The following is a 20,613-nucleotide window of genomic DNA, read 5'->3' on the forward strand; positions in this document are numbered from 1 at the left end:
GGTTTAGAAGCCAGAGGCGGAGCCACACAGGGGGCCACTGGCTGGGATTTGGAAGTCAGCGCCATCTCAGGTTTGGGGGGCACAGCTGGCGCAACAGGCAGCACCAGTGGGTCAGGCTTGGGGGGCACAACTGGAGCCACTGAAGTCCCCAGCACCTCAGACTTCGGCATAACGGCTGGGGCATCCAAGCTGATGGTAGCTCTGGCCTTTGGGGCGGCTGCGGCTGCGAATCCAAGATTTGGATCCCAAGGGCTGCCTTGGCCACTGCCGCTGGGTGGGGTCCAGAGAGATCCAGCTCGCCCAGTGCCATCCGGGGATGGGGATGGGCCAGGCGTCTCAGGACAGCCTGGCGACAACTGCAGTAGGTAGTCAGGAGTGCTGGCGCTGCTGGTGCTAATCCAGAGCGCATCCTGCCGGTGGAAGATGCGCTCTTGCCTCTTGATCTTGGCTGCCTCCTCAGCTTCCCTGTGGCTCTTTAACCCGGAGGATTCAGCAACTGATGGAAAGGCCAAAGGGCTGGAGGGGAGGCTACCCCCACTGCCCTCGGGCTGGGGAGCTCCATCACCAGCCCTCGCCTTCTCATCTTCTGGTGGTGGTGGTGGCGGTTGCTGCTGCTCCCCTTGCTGGAGCTGCTGGACCGATTCGAGCTTCACAAGGGTCAGGGAGATCAGGTAGGTCGTCCTCCGCTGCAGGGTGGCTCCTCTGCTCATGAGTGCCTGGGGGAACGGACGGCAGTGCCCACCCCGTTAGCCAGCATCTGCCAGACGCTTCTCCCCTTCCTGCTGCTGGTTGGGTTGCTGCCACCCCCTCCGGATGGCAGCGGATGCCAGCTGCCAGCTGGAACCCTAACGCCTCCCTTGCTCTGTCCATGCACAAAGGGCAGCTCCGGAGGAATGCTGCAGAAGCCCGGGCATCTCTTCCAGACCTTATCCAATGCTCTGCAGATCAGCTGCTGACGGACGGCCTGAAGGGGAGCATCTTCCAAGCAGCCCCTTGCCGGCAGAAGAGTCGAGGCAGGCGCCAGGAGCTGGGCAAAGGGGGTGGGGCGGTTAGCCTCCTGCGAGGAGGAAATCTCAGGCACAGCCGGAGCCTGGAGTGGGATGCGGCGGCTCCGAAGAGGCAAAACAGCTGAAGGCAAAGGATGGTTGTTCTCGTGCAGAGAAGCCGGCGCAGGGAAGGAGAAGAAGGGGCAAGGGAGGAGGTGGGGGAGGAAGAAGAAAAAAATCACAGCTTCCTTGCAAGCAGGTCCCCTTTTGTGGTGCTGCGGCAACCTCGATAGCCCCTCAGTGCAGACCTCATAGTCCTGGCGAGTTGCCAGGATCTTTCACACTTCCCCTCCGGTCTTGCCATTTGCAGCGCTCCTACGGTGCATCCTTCGCCCGACGACCAGCCCTCTTCCTCGGCCTCCCGGCTTGCTGAAATCCGCCCAAGCTGAGCGGGAGGCCAGTCGGACACCTTCTTTCAGCTTCCCCCAATCACCCGCCTCTGCTGCAGCAATTCCCTCCTCCCGCTCGTTTGTGGGGGGGGGGGTCTCTGTCCCCCTCCCCTCTTGTGGTTTCTACTTTTTAGCGCATCTTTGCTTTGCACGCGCTCGGTGCAGCTGCCTCTGGCACTGGAGAAAGCGGCGGCTAGTGGCAAGCAGAAATGCGGAGATCGCGGAGGTGGGTGGGGGAAAACGCGTGGAAATCATAAAAAAGCAGCGCTATGTCAGCACGAGCAGCCAACCCCTTCGCTGAGGCTGATCCCCGAAAAAAAAGCAGCTCTCCCCGTGTCACGATCGCTTGCTGTATCCGATAGTCCCGAGTCAGAGGAAGAGAATGGGAGGAGAAGGAAAAAGAAAAAAGGATTTAAAATAAAAAGAGGGGGAGGCGGGAGAGACGAGATCTTGAGAGTTATCACATTGAAAACGCACACGCCAAGAAGTGGAGGCTGCTTTTTTTTTGCCAAGACACAAGGAAATCCCGGACTGGATCTCCCGCACACAAAACCTTCCAAGCTCTTTTCGCTTTTCCCAGCCACTCTTCAGACATTACACGGGGCGGGGTCCTATTCAAGATAGGGCATGTCTGAACCTAACACGCCCTTCCGGTGCTGGCCAAAAGGAGGGGGGGGCGCAGATGTTGCCTCTTTCGACGCAGAGTTAAATTAGCCACGCTGGTTGACTTCTTCGGTTCGGTTCGCCCCATTGCCAAGGTCATCGGGGCAATCCCCTGCAAACTGCCGGGGAGGGTCACATCTGGAAGCGTGGCGGCCGCCGCCCAATGCGCTCGTACCCCTCTAACCCACCCGCCTGCCCGCCACGGGATCAGTGGGGTAATTAGAGAAGGAAGGGCTGCGTGTGTAGTTACAGGTGGCTGCAGCTCGTTTCGGGAGCCCGCCCTGCTTAGCCGCCCCACCGTCTGCCCTTCCTATTCGTTTCCCACAGAAGGACACGCCGATGGCTCCATCAGGCAGGAGAGATTGCTAAGCGCCTGGGCTCGGCCACCTCTCTCGAATGCCCTTTTAGTGCGGTATGGATTTAGCCACAATCAGTGTTAGGGGCTGCAGAGAACATCAGCCTTCTGGATACACCTCCAGGGACTAGTGTGCTCTCATCCATTGGGACAGCAGGGGTGCAACAGCGCCACCGAATCTGGGCTGCAAAAATCTGAATGACCGCTACCTGGCATTCGGCCAGATCTAGTAGCCCTAAGCCTAACCACTGGAAGATGGTGCCGTTTTTTGAATGCTCCAGACATTCAACTCCCCATGTCCTAGAATGCGTTGCCACGTTACCTGATTCAGGATATAAGGGCACGTGGGAGTGTGTTTCCACAGGTTGCTACACCATCTTTTCCCAAACCATGGGCTATTCAGTAATCCACTGTTGGCTGGGTTTTCCCAATGCACTGACCCATATACCATGTTTTATCAACCAAACTGGTTAGTTCATACAACACACTAAGTCACAAATGAACAAATCACAGTTTAATGTGTTGTGCCAATCCAGCTGGTGATTAGTTGATAACTCAGTTGCATGGACCCAGTTAATTGGGTTCACAATTTATAACTGCGGTTTAAAGTGGTATGTAAACAACCCCAAATTTTATAAATCATACTAAGATATACTTTGCTTCATTGTTATTAAATAAAAGAGGAAACCGTTTAAAAAATTAAGATAGCCTTTATTTATTATTAGCCACCCAGAGTTACTTGTTTAAGATGGCCAGCCATATAAATTTTCCAAATAAAAATAAACCATAGTTGGCTTACTAGATACATGTTACAGCTATAAATGATTGCGGAACATTATAAAGGCTTGGTAGATACTATGTTAAGTGAAGTCCAAACCAACCATGTTTATTCTTATTTATTTATTTATTTATTTATTTATTAAATTTCTCCCCTGCCCATCTCCCCCCAATGGGGGACTCACACAAAACATTAAAACCATAAATATATATAAATACATAAAACATCAAAATTTTAAAAAACATTACTAAAAAAAAGGAAAAGGAGAGTCCAAGAAGATGAAGAATCTGGGGCCGAAGACAGCAGGTGTCTATGGGGCTAGCCATCCCCACGCTTGAAGTATTTCCTCCCCACCCCAGGCCATGTGACAGGACCATGAATGTTGAATTGAATGAATGAATGTTGTAGCTAAGCACAACCTGTGAACCTAGTGACTATTTCTACATACATAAAAACAGAAAGAAGAGTCTGTGGTTGTATTTGCACAACACATTGGCTGGTTTCATACAAAAAGAAAATGTCACAAAATAGCAAAGAGTATTTTAGCCTAACATGTTTGTGAATCCAGCCAGCCAGAAACATAGTCTTGTACTTTGGGTGGCTTATTTCAGAGTCAGACAGCCAGGTGCCTGCCAGATGTTTGGACCATAGTCCCTACAATCTAATTATCGGCCAGCTAGGCTGATGGGTGTTAGTCCAAAAATATCTGGAAGGCAGCATTTTGCCTATCTCTATTCTAATTCAGTACTGACCTAGTTCATTCATTATGTGTTTATAATAATCATGGTTTATAATAAGCCATAATAGGTTGTGTTCAATTAGCTGTAAGTTAAAAACCATTTTTGATATGTCTCAGTGACTGAGTCAGCATAATACGCTACTGCCTGAAGAAAAAACTCAACATTATGGCTTAATGTTGTGTGGGAACTCAGCCAATCATTAATGCCCCAATTAAAATCAACAAGACTGAAAAGATGACAGAAGGATCTTCTTTCATTATTTTATCCTGACCGTAAGTATGTAAGTGCGTTACACATCTTGCCTCCTTCTCAACAGGTGGCTCAGGATTGCAGGAACGCCAGGATAGGTGCCTGGAAATCAGGGTACCTAATAGAATTCCAGATATAAAACAATAGCATGGGGGTCACTGCAAATGCAGCCCCTCTTTAGTTGTGGTGTGGCCATGTTGCTCTGACTTTCAATCAACTGCTGTAACTCTTGGCATGGTTTTGCCATTTCAAGCCTTTCATGACTTTGCCACCAGCTTTCCACACATGCCTGTTCGCGCCCTGAGATGTTCAGAGAAGCTTTCTGGTGGGTATCTTCTCCATCTGAACTGCCATGAGAAAAGGTACCTAGTCCAATGATGTATTTCCTTTTGAAGAATGCTCTCTCACGAAGGCTCCCCAGGCACCGACCTTATTGTCCTTTCAGCATTAAGGTCCTTTCGTCTACTCTAAGATATCTCTTCGAGTATATTTCTGTTGCTGTTGTTTTTTTCCTCCCAACTGTACTGTCTTTAGATTTGCTGCTTTTAATATATTGCTGATATGTTTTTAGCTATTTTGGTTATTGCAGGCTGCTCTGGAATTTTTTGTCTGGGGAAGAAATCTTTGTTAAAAAAAAAAATCACTGAAATAAATGCGGTATAAATACAAAAGTGTGGGTGCGAGCATTGTTTAGAGGTAGATGTTTGGTTCTGGGTGCCCAGAATTACATCAATCAGATTGTCTGATCCTTTCCATAAGCTTTGTCATCTTACCAATGTTTTCACTCCCCAACCATCTCCTCACCTTCAGAAGAGATCTCCGAATGGCATCTAACCGTTTTGAAAACTCAGGCTTAACCAGCCAATCTTCCCTTCCCTTGATCAATTTGGGAGTACAAGATACATCCACTTCCACATCCTCCTCCTTATCCTTGTCTGTGGCTGATTGTAGTGAGACAGGGGAACAGCCGCTGCTAACTACGATGTCTGAAAATCAGTTACAAAGACAGCTTAACTGGTTTATCAGAGGCAGGGGGAGATAGAAGGTGGACATTGGTGGGAAATTCTGCTGCTAGAGAAACCACTTGTCAAAAGCCCTGCAGAACTCAAGTATCTTAAATCACAAAGTAGAAATTTTGCAACCACAGATTTTGGCCAACTGAACCAGAGGAAAAGCAGCTTGCCATGATGCCAGCTTGAGAACAAAGGGGCGTGGCACTGTTTCAGGAGCAACGCCAAAGTCTTATGCAAAAGTGCCATGTTCTTCAGAATAAGTACTAAACCGGTACCCAGGCACAACCTCATCTCTCTAGCCTTGCTAATGTATGCCCATCTCCGGAGTTTTTGTTATGTGTTCGTCCAGCCAATAATATGGTGTTGCCAGAGAAAGGACCAATTAATGCTAATTGCATCTAAATATCCCAATTGACAGCGCTATTGAAAATTATTCATACTGAAAAAGCAAGCATGCTCTGCTCTGCACTGGCTGTTTCCTTTCCAAAGTGCTGAGGGAGCAATCCTAGCCAATTGTACTTACATCATAATCACAACAATTCTCTACATGGGTTGCAAGCTATCTTACTGCGGTGACAGGAAGCTTTCCCATGGATATGCCCACATTCACATATTTGCTGCCACTGCAGAATTCAGGTTGCTTCCAGAAGCAGCTTTGCAGCCTGTGATATGGGCACACTTACTCTGGTTTAAACCAACATGGTGCTCCGTATGAGAAATTGATTATCCGCATGCATGCTTGACTGAGATCTGCTGTGAGTCCTCTACATGCGTAGAAATCCACTGCTCAGTTTAGGAACAGGCGTGCACCAATGTGAAATGGATCCAGAGAATCATTACTGTATGCAAGGCTATTTATATTCAAATCTCTAAATAACTGAGCTGTAATCTGCATTCCACATGAAATCTTTATGCTAGTTTTTTGCTGTTGTTTTTTTTGCACAAGAGCAGGTCAAAAGTCATGTAGACTGCTGCTTTCACAATTATGTGACTATACACCCTCTTGAGTGTAAAACCTGTACAGGGAAAGTCAAAAGGTTTTGCCTTTAGTTCTTAAAGTTGTATTGTAGAATTATTCTAAAAAATTTTTTTTTAAAAAAAGAAGATACCTTTAAGAATGTATTATATTTTTCTCTATTCATGAAAGTGTCCTAAAATTATTCCCACCTATTTGGCCATCAGATGTTCCTCTCAAAAATATCTGATAGTGATCATGGGAATACTAATTATATAAACAAGATTCCTAAAATGTATTTTTTTCTTCGGAAATAAATTGAGCATTCAGTCCACAGTGACTGATGAAGCTAAAATAGCTTGGAAGAATTCCTTTAACAGTGATTCAGGGGCTAGGTTCATGCATCCTTTGTGATTTGTAAACCACAATTTACAAACCACACTAGTAAGATCATGTAACATGCTGACCCAAAAGCAAACCAATGACATTTTGGCTTAGCATCAAAAGATTAGGTTCACACAGCATTTTCAACCGTAGTTCACTTAACCACACTCTGTTAGTTGCATATATACAAAAAGTATACTAAGCCCAAACCAAATCACATTATGACTTTGTACACTGTGCAAAACAAGTCATTGTCCTTTTCTTGTCAGATCCCTTTTACTGGATGGACCTTGATCTCTGGGCCAGTCTGAAAAACAGGATGCTTCCACCTTGTATATTGTTCACAATATACATAAAATGTTAATTCTAAAGAATCCCTTCCTGTTTAGATTAGAATCATTGTTAGCTGGAATGCCATATTAGCTTTCTTTGATAGGCTTGATATTATATTTTGATAATAAAGATTTCTTCACTTCATCATTCTATTTTGTTCCTTGACTATTCAAATTCTTGCCGCTCACAAATCCTTGTTAAGTGATGAGACATTCCATAGCTGGATATAAAACACAAGAAAAAGGTGATAATTTGAATAGAATTGAATCAATTCCCAACTATGGCCATTTCTTCACCAGTTAATTTAGTGTCTTAAAGTGTCACCTAGCTATCACTGTGCTGATATAACAGTAAGAAAGTCACTGTTGTTATCTACTGTAACAATGGCTGGGAGATGTTTTAAGATGCTACAAATTACTAGTGAGGAAATGACCTATATATGTCTAGGAAACCTATCTACTCTTGAGTAAAGATGGGCTCTGGAAAGAAATTTGATCAGTCTAGTATTATTTGTAAGTACTGTTTTAAATATCCACTGTGGCTATGACAAATATAATTGGTCAGAGTGAACACCAGCACATGACTATTGCATGCTTTGCAGTTCTTTACTGAATAAAATTAGATTTCCATTGTCCTCCATCTTTTTGTAGTGTGAATGGGAAAAGGCTGCTATATAAGTAACCTATAAAGACTTGTGTTAGGACACTGCAGGTGTCTTCGACTTGGTGGGATACAGGCAACTTTACGTGGCTTGCAAGATCATCTCTAAATCCTAGCTTGCCTAGAATAGTATAAGCATGCTTGGGGTAAAACTGGGCTTTGACTGCACTTTGTATCCTGGCCCAAATATGCCAAAATTAACTATTCTTCCAGTTAACAGGGAATATTACATATGGCATAGTTACAACTAAGGCTGTTAATTCAGTCCACTCCTTCGTTCTCTAACAAGTGTTATGTGAAAACTTTGATTATCCTAAGGCATGATGGATGGCAGATGTCAGTATTTATGGGTCCATCTGATGCTGACCATAGCATATGGATGCTTGTGACTTGGAATGTAAGAAGAATAATTGGTAAAGAGAATTAATTAATGATTGAAATTAAAGAAAGACATATTGTGTATGAAATGAAGAGAACTGGGAAAGGGGTATTAGATATGAATGAAGCTGTCTGAGCTTATGGAGCGGAGTTGATGAATATACAGGGAAGAGAAGGTGTAGATTTTATTACAAATTAAAAAGCTAAAATGAATATGAGAAAGCATGAACTGGCGTAATCTAGGTTGTTATGGGTTCACATGAATCTAGGGATCCAGAGGTTGGTGATAGTTGCATGTTACAGTACAGCAAATTGTGCTAGTATAAGAACCAGGGATGAGAAATTGCAGAAGATTCTGAATGTACATAATGCAAGGGGAAAAATTGTTCTGTAATGTGATATGAATGGAGGGTGGGAACAAGGCTAGAGAGGGTAGAAAGAATGATTGGGCTATTCAGAAGCTCCAGAATAAATAAGAATAGTGATTGATGAATATTTACTTAGAAAAAGGTCTGTTAATTTCAAATACATAGTGTAAGCATAAGTGCATTCATGCAGACACATGGCAAAAGAATAAATATAAATCTAAAAACATGATTGATTTGATTATGTGACAGACTGAGAAAAATTGAATGATACAAGGATGATGAGCAGTTCTGAATATGAGACAGACTATTTTCTAGTAGTGTAAAGAGTAAATCTTGAGAAAAAACAATGTGGAAAAAAACAAAAGAAGTGAAAGCTAGAGCAAAAGTAGAACAAATACAGAAAAAGAAAGTATGAGAAATTATTAGGTTCTTAAATATATTTATGGATAAAAGTATAAGCTGACAACCTGAATGATTTGCAGGGAATACTAGATAGATTGTATAATGCAACTAGAAATACGGACTTGAATATTAATGTATGAATACCAAGGTAATTGTGTCTGACGGGGAAAATGGAATAAACAATAGTAAATTATACATGTATGGTAAAACTAGACTAGTAGATATATTTATGTACCTATGATGGGAAAAGGTTGAAGAAATGTTAAGACATGCTAATCTTAACATAAAGATAATATATCTTGTGAGGAATGAATGTTTGTTGAAAAAGCAAAAATGGCTTTATAGAGGAGTGTTCTTCTGTCCATTTTATTATATGGAACTGAGAGTGGGAATGTGGTAAAAGAAGGAAAGTCAGGAATAAACAGGTGATCAATGAATGAAGATCGAATACAAAAGTGAGTGGCCAGAATGAAAGGAGTAAGTTGAAAGGTTTGATATATGGAGAGAATGAATGAGGATCAAATTGTAAAGCAAATACAGGAAGAATGAGTAAATATGTTGAGAGAAAGGGGAAGCCTGGGAAAATTGTGATTGAAATGAATTGATGAGATTCTCAAGGAGAGAGAAAAAGAGAGAACAAAAAGCAGTACAGGTAGTCCTTGACTTACGACCACAATTGGGACAGGAATTTCCATCGCTAAGCGATGTGGTCGTAAAACAAGACATCACGCGACCGCATTGCTTAGTGACCATAATCCCAGCAGTCCCAGTTGCCCTCATTAACCAAAAATTGCAGGAAGTGAGTACCCAGCCCAATCCAAGCCATTCTGGGCTTGGTCCCTCCCAGCCCCGAGCATCAGCAGAGTAAGGGACTGCCTCCAACTCTCCCCACCCACCTATCTTCCCCCCCATCTCCGCCCTTCTGGCTGCCCTGCACCCTGCCTTGCGGGATGGCAAGCAGGCCCAGAACCGCGCGGCTCTGGGGCTGCTTGCCATACCCCAGGAAGCTGCAGCCACCCCAGCCCAGTTCCAGTCACCACCCTGCACTCTGAGACCTCTGCCGCCCTGCACTCCGCTGTCCCAGCTGACCTTTGCTGTCTTCTTGCTCCCGCTGCTGACGAGGCGTCCCTGGCCTGCCTGCTGGGCTGGGCCAGTCTGGTCTTTGGCTGCAGGAAAAAAAAATGCCAAAAACAGACCCCGAGCAGCAGTGCACCAAAATGCCCCTTTGCACTATGCTCCTGGGTGGGGCTGGGCTTTTGGCTTGCTTTTTTTTCTGCAGCGTGAAGCAAAAGCCCAGCCCCGCCCCGCCCAGGAGCTTTTTGCAAAGGGGCTTTTGGGCACACTGTAGCTCTGGGGTGGCTTTTGGCTTTTTTTTTTTTGCAGCCAAAGCCCAGCCCAGCCCAGCCCAGCCCAGCCCAGCCCAGCCCAGCCCAGCCCAGCCCAGCAGCCAGGCTGGGCACACCTCATCAGCAGCGGGAGCAAGAAGATGGTGAAGGTCAGGTGGGGCAAAAGGGCATAGATGGGGGGAGATAGGAGGTGGGGGGAGCTGAAATGCCCCTGCGGTTGTAAATGTGGGCAGGCTGCCAAGTGCCCAAATTTTGATCACGTGATTATGGGGGCACTGCAATGGCCGTAACTTTGGGCCCGAGTCGTAAGTCACTTTTTTCAGCGCATTCAAACAGTCACTGAATCAATGGTCATAAGTCGAGGATTACCTGTATATGAAGCAAGCAGTGTGTGGATGTGATGAAACAAGGATGGTTTGCAAGGATAGCAAGTTATAGAGAGTTATAATGAATGGTATTGGTGTAAATAGAGGGGTTTTTTTTCTTATCTCCTGCCTACAATTTATTTTGCCCATCATTTCTCACTCCTATTCTGCAATTTGCATAGTATTCCTTACCCCAAAAGGAAATACAGGAGTCCTCCTTTAGCAACTGCCTCATTTAGTGACTGTTTGCAGTTACAGTGGTGATGAAAAAGTAACTTTTTGACCCATCCTCACATTTTTGACCTTTGCAGGTCTGTAAAGCAAAGGAAAGCTGAAGTAAGTTCTTAAGCACAGTTGTGGTTTCACTTAGCAACTGCTTTGCTTAATGACCAAGTTGCCAGTCCCAATTGTGGTTGCTAAATGAGGACTACCTGTAGTGTGATGGAAATATAGATACCTTCATACAAACAGGTCCTGTTTGCCCAACAAGCTGAGGAAGAAAGCTTAGATAGCGAGAGCATGTGCAGCCCCATTTTTAAATCTTGCCCCCATAGCAGGTTTTACACAAGATTCAAATGTCATTTGAACTCAGAGCTACGATCTGAGGAGTTTTTAGAGCCTTTTCCTACTGCTGAGCTGAAGTGCTGTCCACCTATTCTTGAGCTGGAAAAAACGATACTGCCTTGAAATTCCTATTACTAATCCTTATCCTGCCTGCATTAACTCTGTTCCCAGTCACCTCCCTGCTCTTCAAGGCAGCGAGTGACAAACGTACCTTGAGGATGCCCTTGGACAGCATTGGAAGAAGGGGAAAAGCATAAAACACTCTTGCAGCTAAGGATGATTTAAGCATGTCTTACCCCTGGGCTATGGATAAGCTGAAGGCAACGTCATGGAGCCAGGGCAGAAAAGTGATGTGGCCAGAGCATGTTTCTGCCATGGGTAGATGCAGCTGGAGAAAGGCCTTATGAAGTATACAGGCAAGTGAATAACAAGATGCCAACCATTTTGAAAGTTGCTCAGAGTCTGGCTCAAATCTCAAGAATTGTAGGTTTATGTGGAAAGCCATCAGCCCCATGATTCCCACTGAGCTGATACAGGAATATTGCTGTCTATCCCGGTGCAGCAAGAAGCAAGCCACCACTTCACTGGATGATTACCATGGTTACCCAGAGCACAAGATGCCTGAAACCCACCGTCAGAATCTGCAGCCAAATCCAGGTCTCTTTATACTTATTCACCATGTGAAGTAGCAGATAACCATTAGGCCTGGGAAGATGATTTGACGAGAGTATGCTTGTTAAAGGGGCAAAGAAGTGCAGCTGTTCAAGGCCCACTCAATATCTTCTGGGCTTCTGCTGCTTCAGACCTTCAATAAACAGCTCTAGAAGGGCACTTGGCTGTCACTGAATAATCTGCTCAGGTCTCTATCAAACATATTGCTGTTTCCTCACCCCTCATGCCATCCCAGGTAGTACAGCCCTCCTGGCTTGGGTGGTAACAGCTAGTACTAGAAAAAAAATTTCCCCAAGTTACTCAGTCTGCTCCTACATTATAGTACACTGTTTAGTTTTCACAATGAGCTCAACCACATGTACAATTTTCATCCATTATTAGACAGCTTAGGAAAGTCACCCAGGAAGAATATCCTCTACCTAGAAGCATGGTCTACTGCCAGGAAGAGGTTGATTTGGCAGAATTAGCAACACTTTGAATGGGCTTGAGAAGTTCACTAGGAAGCCAAGAAGCCAGGACACTTGATATTTTGAAGACTATAAACATGGAATATATAGATGACTGTAAAGGAGGTTATACACCTCTATGCTAGAAGCCTAACAACGGCTAATACTCCTAGTAAGACCTGAATGTTCTCTGCTCAGGGACAAACAGAGAGGATGGTTATAAGACTGTCTAATGATTGGCCACTGCTGGAAACAGGACAGAGCTTTGGGTTGATACAAAGGGCTTACAACAGGCTTAGAAGAAAGATCATTATAAACTTTAGGGGGCACAAACCTAAGGCAACCACTGATGGTCAAAGTCACACCTTAGACATCCCTGCATTTGGAGAAGCATCCCATTTTTCCCTTTCCAGAAGAGAATGATTGGAGAGCAGGAGGTAAAGTGAAACTTCAGACCCCATCATGTCAATCTGTCATAAACACTTAAGCGCACCCAGGTGGTTCTACTTTTTTGCTCTGCTGTAGACTCGTAATTTGTTCAAATCAATTGGTGCAAAATTAGTGTTCTGCTAACTCATTGCTTCTTGGTCTTTGTTGTTCCTTTAGGGCTTCCAGATCTTGATCTGACTCTTTATATATCTAAATTAAACAAATCAACACATAGCACCACACTCCTTCTCAAGCAACCAATTGCTCCATATGAACCAAACTAGAACTAGCTTTAAGCAGCTCTTACTGATTTAACAGAGGCCAGATTTTTATAAGGACTTTCTGTGCTGCTAACTGGAACCTTTCAAAAACCCATGCTGTAGTGATTACAGATGGAGCTATTAAATACAAGAGCAGAAACCTGTTTCCTATTTTAAATCCTAGAAATGAATAAATAGATAAATAGCCACACTGCAAAGAACATCCTGCTAATCATGCATTATCTTGGATATTTCCACCACTTATATCCGTGTTAAATCCAACAGTCTTTCTAAATTGGAGAAGCTAACGAATATATGCATTAGATTTTTAATAAAAATCCTAGATTTTGTTGTTATAGCAACCAAAGCTGTGAAAATGCAGGGAAACAGCAGGAATAATTAAACCAAGCGGTGAAATCAACATTAATGGGAACAGTAAAAGGTACTCACATCATCAAAGACTGAGACTGCTTATATGGGGAGGTGATATGTGGGAGGCCTGGAAAGACACTGAATATCCCCAAACAAAAGACAAAAATAGGCCTATCCAATAGATCTATTTAAATAATTAAATAGATTATAGCATAGCTATCAGGCCAGCTACAAAAGGAGAGAATCTTTTACCTTTACATGACAAAAGAGCTACAGCAATAGAGATACAGACCCCAGACAGTCTGAAGAAGCAAACACATCTTACCTAGAGAATAGGTGACAGTGAAACTATGCTGGGTCGACTTAATGTGTTAAGTCATGGTTTGCTTAACTCTGGTTTACTGAATAAGTCACAATGCCTGGGCTGACACAGCATGCAGGCCAATTCCCACCCCCAAACACATTATAGCTTAGCATAACAAACCCAGTCTATGATCTAATTCATTCATCCTGCTAAGGAATAATTTGTTTAAACATGGTTAACTGAATAAACCATCATTGGTTGGATTCACAAACTCCAGACATAAACAATCTTAAAACCAGGATTGCTGGGTTCATGCATTGCACTGTGCCAAAGTGCAGCTTGGTTTTGATGACCACTTAATGCAAAGTCGGCCACCGTCAGTAGAGTTTGGGACTTACTGATTCCAAAGGGGAAAAAGAATGAGCAAATCTGTATACAGCAGCATGCAGTCGAACTCCACTGACTAGTAAAAATATGGTGATTTATGGATACTCACTGAGGATCCACTCTAATGATACTAACAGGCATGGGCAACCTTTTAAATTCTGCAAGTAACATGCAGTGTAGGGATCCCGCATGCATGTCAATGCAGGCATACATGTACACATACTCACACCCTCTCACTATCATGCTGACAATATTCCTCTGCTTCCAAGCTGATTGGTGATCTTCTGAGAACGTGGTAGCACTTTAGTACAGCAGCAATTATACTACTATAGGGCTATAATGCTAACCCACTCCCCTGCAGTCTTGCTATCCAAAGATTTGGCTGTCTGCAGGCAAGTGCTGTTTTGCTAGGGCAAAACGTGCTCTTCCCCCCACCCCTGCTGCATTTGCTGCAGACCCTCAAAGAGCTGGCTGATAGATTTCCAGGTTGGGGAGGAGAGAAAGGACAGGCTGAACCGCAGAGTGCTGAGCCACAGAGAGTTCACAGGATATGCCACTGTACTGTGATGGAACAAATCCAATTCCCATTGCCTTGCCTCTTAACACTTTTCACAGAAAGGCAACAAAGTAGGCATTTGTCCTGCTCCTTTGGAGCTAGAGGAGCACCGGGGAGCCCACTGTCAATATTATCATTGATTCCTACTTCCCATTATGCAAGGGAATTCAGGCCTCTACTGTCATCTGGTCAACCGTGTTCTTCTGGCCAGAATCACAGGTATGTAGAGTAGGTGTAGTTGCTAAGTAACCACACTGCCTGCTCGCTATTAGGCTGCGGGAATGATTTGGCAGTGGTGGGGAGCACAGTGAGATGAAGAGGCCTTTGGTTCCTCTTACCCAGATATCCAGAGAACAAAAGCCATGACTTGGACCATGATTTCCAATAGTGTCCCACTGTCGTTTCTCCCCTTGAGTTAACGGTTATTCTTCTATTGCGCTTAACATAAACAAAGGACTTCGTACAGAATTAAGAAAAGTTGCTCTGGCACAGGCTCACGTCTTGTAAAGGTGGGTCAAGACAGGCAAGAAGGCCAGAAAAACATCAAAGGAAACAGCCGAAGAAGTATAACAGCAACCTGTTATTTACCAGGCTTTAGAAGTATGCTAAGTGACAAATAACAAAAATCTTCATCTTAACAAGGGTGTCCCTAGCTGCAAGACTCTGCAGAACACCTGTTTAAAAACTCAGGAATCTTCCTCACAGCCACATTAATGAGTATTCCTCCAGTCTTTGACTCAACAGAAAAAGATGCCGACAAAATTAGTGCTGCCCTGACACCCGAGCTCTAACCGGCCTCAGTAAAAAGGTGAGGGGTTCTGTCCTTACAGCCTGATTGTGGGAAAATTTAAGGATGGCAATTGGTAGAGTCCCCTGGCTTTGTTTCCCCTCCCAGCCAGTGTCAGCAGCCGGCATGAAAGACCAGTACGAATCACTCTCCTTAAAGCGTGGCAGGGTAACTTGGAAGAGTATGGCCAACTTTCAAGTTGCCCAGCTGACAGGTTGCCTGTGCAGAGACAGTCTACACCCGTCTCCTGTCATCTGGGCTATTTCTGAACATGCATCTCCCAATCTTCTGGAAGATCAGGAGACCTGTGTCTAAAAATAGTCTTGCTGGCAGGTCAGTAGGGCAGATGAGGGGTGTGGGATGAAGTTGGAGGAGCTCCCACAGCACACTGAGAGAACTCCTTCCCGCTACAACCTGAGCCATTCTCCATTCCACCAACTTATCATTTGGGTTATTTTTGGACAGAGGGTTTACCAGTCTTCCCAAAGATTGCTAAATAAGTTTACCAGTCTTCCTGTCCCTTGGAATAAAAGGGGACACTGACAGAACTATTGTCAATTTCATCCCAACTCCAAAATACCCCAGATTGATAAGTGCTGCAGAAAAGGTTTAATAACCCTGACTTGGGACAGAACCAACAATTCATTTCGTTCCCAGTTTAAACTGATCAGCGGGTCTTTTTTCATTTACAGACACATTTACTGATCTTTTGAGATACTACTGAATGTGTTTAATAACAACCTTAGCAGCCCTCCCAAAGACCGGTAGACCAGTATGTATATTAGGAGCCTGTATGATGTTTGGACAGCCTTTTGCAAAGCATAAGTCATGCATTCCTTGTAAAGGTGTCTCCATAGAGGCCAGTTTGGCTTCTCCTGCAGTTCAAACCAAATTGGCCACAGAGGGCAGTGCCTAGGGGTGGGAGGGAGGGAGGAGGCATGCCTAAAGGGCTCAACCAGCCTATAGGAGCTTAGCATATGTCAACCCTTGACCGTGTCATCACTTAGTTCATGAATGAGGTCCCACAAATAATTTGTATATCAAAACGTTTGTCAGAAGACGATGGAAAGCATTACTTTATAACTGGAACAACGATGGATGAATTAAGACTGCCTCCATGGTAGACTGGGGATGAGACAAAGGCTACATCATGAAAATGTGTCTTCTAACAACAGCTAGTGGGGTGTCTCCAAGTCATGGCTGGCGGGTAATATAAAGGCAAAAAGATTTATACAATCAGAAGAGTACAGCAGTTAGTGCAAAAGAGCCCTCAGAAGCCTTGTTCATGCAGTCTTCAATGTTTAGTTCAGTAACAGCAAGGAATCACACCAAGAAAGTGTAAATAAAAAGGTAGTTTCTCTTTACAGCTTTAAATGTATATGTGCTCAGCACTATCATTGCCTAGCAACAAGGTGTAACTAAGGAAGTTTGTGACAGGCTTCAAGTTATACACAGAAAAGATCTAGCATATTCATATTATAAGTATTGATTTCAATCTGCAGGCCTTCCCAAAGAACATTTTAAAATCCTTTTTATTTTACATTGAATGTATTGATTTCATTTGCCAAAATCTTAAACCATGAGATTCAGATTAGATTCATAAATCTAACCCATCATTTGTTTCAATCATGGTTTGTTGTAGTGGTTGGGTTCACACATTGGGGCAAGCCACAAACAAGGAATATTGTGGCTTGGTGCAATATAAGGATTCAGCTTCTGTTTATTCAGATACTCTGGTGACAATTCTGTAATATATTTATTCTATGCATTTAAAGACATCCATGCCACAATAGGCATGTTTACTCAACATAATGGTTTGCATAACCACAATTTAATCCAGTTGCTGGATTCATATAACACAACCATAAGCAACTACATTAGTTGGGTTCACAACACACTGCTACACAAACTGGGAAGCCACATTTAATTAAGGGAATTATAAGACCCAGACAATGGATTAGGGTCATATAAGAATCCAGTCCCTGAATAAACACCCACTTACAGATAGCAAACACAATTGCTCTGTAAATTATGTACTAATGGACATAGGTTCATGTAGACAGAACTAGCCTTTAAAGTACTACCAGCATTCCTTGAAAAAAAAAAAAAGGCTGATTTTCACTATGCCAGAAAGTGGTTTGCTTACTTGTGGTTTAGCATGTGAATGCAACCATTGTGGTTTGTAAAACCACATTTTATGTTTTAATGCATTGTGCAGAAGCAGCCAATTATAGTTTATTTAGTAAATCATGGTTGAATAAGCCACTGTTATGAACACGGCATTACCCCTGAAACCTCTCAGCCAGTTGCAACACTCAGTCTCCTTTGCGGTCTGCAAATCCAAAAAACGTGGTTAGCTGAATAAACCTTAACAACTGTTCTGAAAACACAGAACGTGTGTGCTTCAAGGAATCAGGAAAATATATTCTATCTGCTAACGTATCAGGTTCAGGAAAAGGGAGATAAATTTTCAGTGCACCGTTGGCCACCCACGAGCTCTTCTGGGCTTTGATTGTAGATAGAAATACTACTTTTTTCCAGTTTAGATGACATCATAGCCAAGCTAGAAATAAATCAGCTCAGCTGCTGAACATGGATGACAGTGTGAGAACGCAGAGGTGTAGAGCTGATTCTGGAATGGTGTCAAGAGCCCGATGTGTATTCTCCATATGCTCCGGGTGCAGCATTGAGACTTCCCTAAGAAGCTGTCTCCAGATGCATTTGGCTAACCACACTGGAATAATTTCACAGAAAGCATTACTGCGTAAAGGAAAGCATATTTCGCAAAATGAGAAAGTACAGGTTGCCCAACAGTTAGACCTTGCCATTTGAACAGTTGGCGCCAAAACTGATATGTTTTTACTTCCTCATCAGGCATGGCAAGTATATCTATAAAAGGTTGGTACCAGATAAACTCTATACAAAAACCATTTTGTCAGGCAATGGTTCTAGCAAAAGTATCAATGAATCATTCAGATCAGTTCTCCTGATAGGATCAGGTACAAGCACCGCCTTGAGAATGGGATTTTTTGCTTCATATACACTGATATGCCCTTGGAATTTGGGGTTTACAAATGATCCATCAATATCCAGCTTTCTGATCAGCTGCAATGGAGCAAATTTTGAGTCTGCCTTCTGAAAGTTTTCCTTAGTAATATCAACAGATAGTACACCATTTTTCTTCTAAAAAACGATGGGTAACGTAATACAACATGCCAACAGGTCCACGCATACTATAACATGGCAGGGGACAGAAGACTACCACCCAAAATGTTTTGCACACCATCAAAAGTATAGATAACACCTTGTACATTTTTAAATGTGCTACTTCCTCTGCACCCTTTGTGAATAAAGGCTTTTTTTTTTTTAGCTGTGGCTGTCCCTGACTTGTCTTCTGTCCTTTGTTTTCCATTGGAAAGGCTAAATCTCTGCCAAGGCCTTTGCCTCTGGAAAGGACTGGAAGACTGGAAATGGCAAGGGGAAGTGAGATGCATAGGATCAGACGGTCACCTTTATCCTCTAGTGGAGATATAGTACAGTACATGCTGTGGGAACCAGCAGGTTGCTGCTCTGTGGATTGGAGGTTCCTCCCATTGAAGCAACATATTAAAGTTCTCAGACCATTTCATACCTTGGAGGTTAGTTGACTGGTTCAGATGACTCCATTTTGATATATCTTAACCTTAATCCCTGACGAATCCCATCCAGCGCAGTGCATTGTGAGAATAGCACCCACAAACTTTCCCATCGATTTCTTCTGTTGATGCTTTGGAACAACGTGGGGCTTGGCAGTTGTTACTGAGGTCCTGAGACAAAAGCAAGCCAATACGTACTTGAGGCTGAGTCCTGATTCATAAGCCATTTTTAATGCCTTTTGGAGTATGTTCAGTATCTCCATGGATTGCTGTAGGCTTATCCAGAATGTGAGACCTAACTGAACCTTGAAAATCTTCAGTGGTGACAAGTACTGGGAGAGCTTGTCATCCTTGTTAGAAGTGCCATCTGTCCTCAGTGAAGGTTGGTTGGTTTGCTTTTTAAAGTCAAATCACCAGAACTTTCTGGGAATTGCTTTTGGATGGTATTTTTATTGTGTTTTCCAATGCGGTGGATAAAATGACGGGCTTTTTTGCATCCTCCTGCATAATCTTCTAGCGCTTTCACTATCTGGGAACGTTCTGCCTGCTGCTTTACTGAAACTGTCGTTCACACAAAACAGCAAACTCTGCGGTACTTCAGAATGAAAAATGAAGAAGTAGTTTTGCATTCCCTGCTCCGGGTTGGGTAGAGTCCACCAAAAGCTCACCTGCCTTTGGGTGGGGTGTAAAGCCTTTTGACTTTCTGCATTTACCCTCTACTTGATGGTAACTTGTGCTCTTTCTCTAGCAAGATCCACGCATGGGCCAAAATTTGGGACTTCCTGGAGTGCAGGTTTCCTCCAACTGTGACGGTCCCGGCCAGTCTAAGAGAGTAGGCAGATATTCAACTGTTAGAAGCTGAGGCTGTGTTCAGGCAAATGCACTGAACCACCAGCTAGCCGGCCAGATCTCAACTGGCATGCTGGATGAACCCAGCCACATTTATTCCAGGGGTTTGTTCATTTGCAACTGCAGCATAGCAGCCCTTTCTGAAAGCCAGAAGTGTTTTTTTTCCTCTTCTTTTAATGCAAGCCCACATCAGGGAATACCTTTGGCTGGTCAGGTGTGTTTGGCACACTTAGAAGCCTGAATAGCTGATGCAGGCCCAGAAAGACTCGCAAACAAAATCTCAGCAGCAGGCGCACAGACCCAGCTGCTCCTCTTTGTTCCTTTGATGCCAAGGCCAGCTGGGAGGGGCTGCCTGAAAGAGGCTTCCTCCACGTCCTGCGGGATGGACTGGCACCAGCATTCAGCTCCACAGCTGAACCCAAGGGCTGCTAGGCTTTTGAAAGCTGGTCTTTGTTCCAGGGGAGGCACTGGGATCAGCGGGCTGCGGGGGGAAAGGGGGAGCGGGGAGATGGGGCTGCTTACTGTCCAACAATCCAGACACATCCAAGCGTACAATTATCAACTACTTTAGTACCATTCAGATCAGAGAGTTAATAATTCATGTTTCAGCAAAACTGGAATATGGATTTACCTACTAAACACCTGTGTACTCCTATATCTTATATTAACTAATGTCAGGATTTATAATGAGCTAAACTTATCTCAATGACCTGCTTTCAGTACCAGGCATTAGATACAGAATAAGAAAGAAGGCCTCTATCTTTGTGGTAAGTGCTGTTTCCTTACCAATTAATATTCATCTGCTCTAGCTGAAATTAGAGGCCAGGGATTATAAAGACTATACTTCATAGCCTTTTTAAAAAGGAGCAGCTAGCTAGAGCTTTGCTTTTTAACACTTTGCTTCGTTTTTGGCTTATGCTATGCTAAG

General features: G+C 43.9%; 1 protein-coding gene across 1 annotated transcript in view; it reads right to left on the minus strand.

Annotated features, from left to right (window-relative positions):
- AGAP2 (ArfGAP with GTPase domain, ankyrin repeat and PH domain 2) overlaps window positions 1-20,613 on the minus strand; it is a 128,903-nt gene that overhangs the window by 68,410 nt on the left and 39,880 nt on the right. The gene's annotated exons all lie outside the window — the stretch shown is intronic.

This window comes from Python bivittatus, unplaced genomic scaffold (assembly GCF_059951505.1).
Source record: "Python bivittatus isolate LINGU-HERP-01145 unplaced genomic scaffold, Pbiv_v1 ctg000220_np1212, whole genome shotgun sequence".
NCBI lineage: Eukaryota > Metazoa > Chordata > Lepidosauria > Squamata > Pythonidae > Python > Python bivittatus.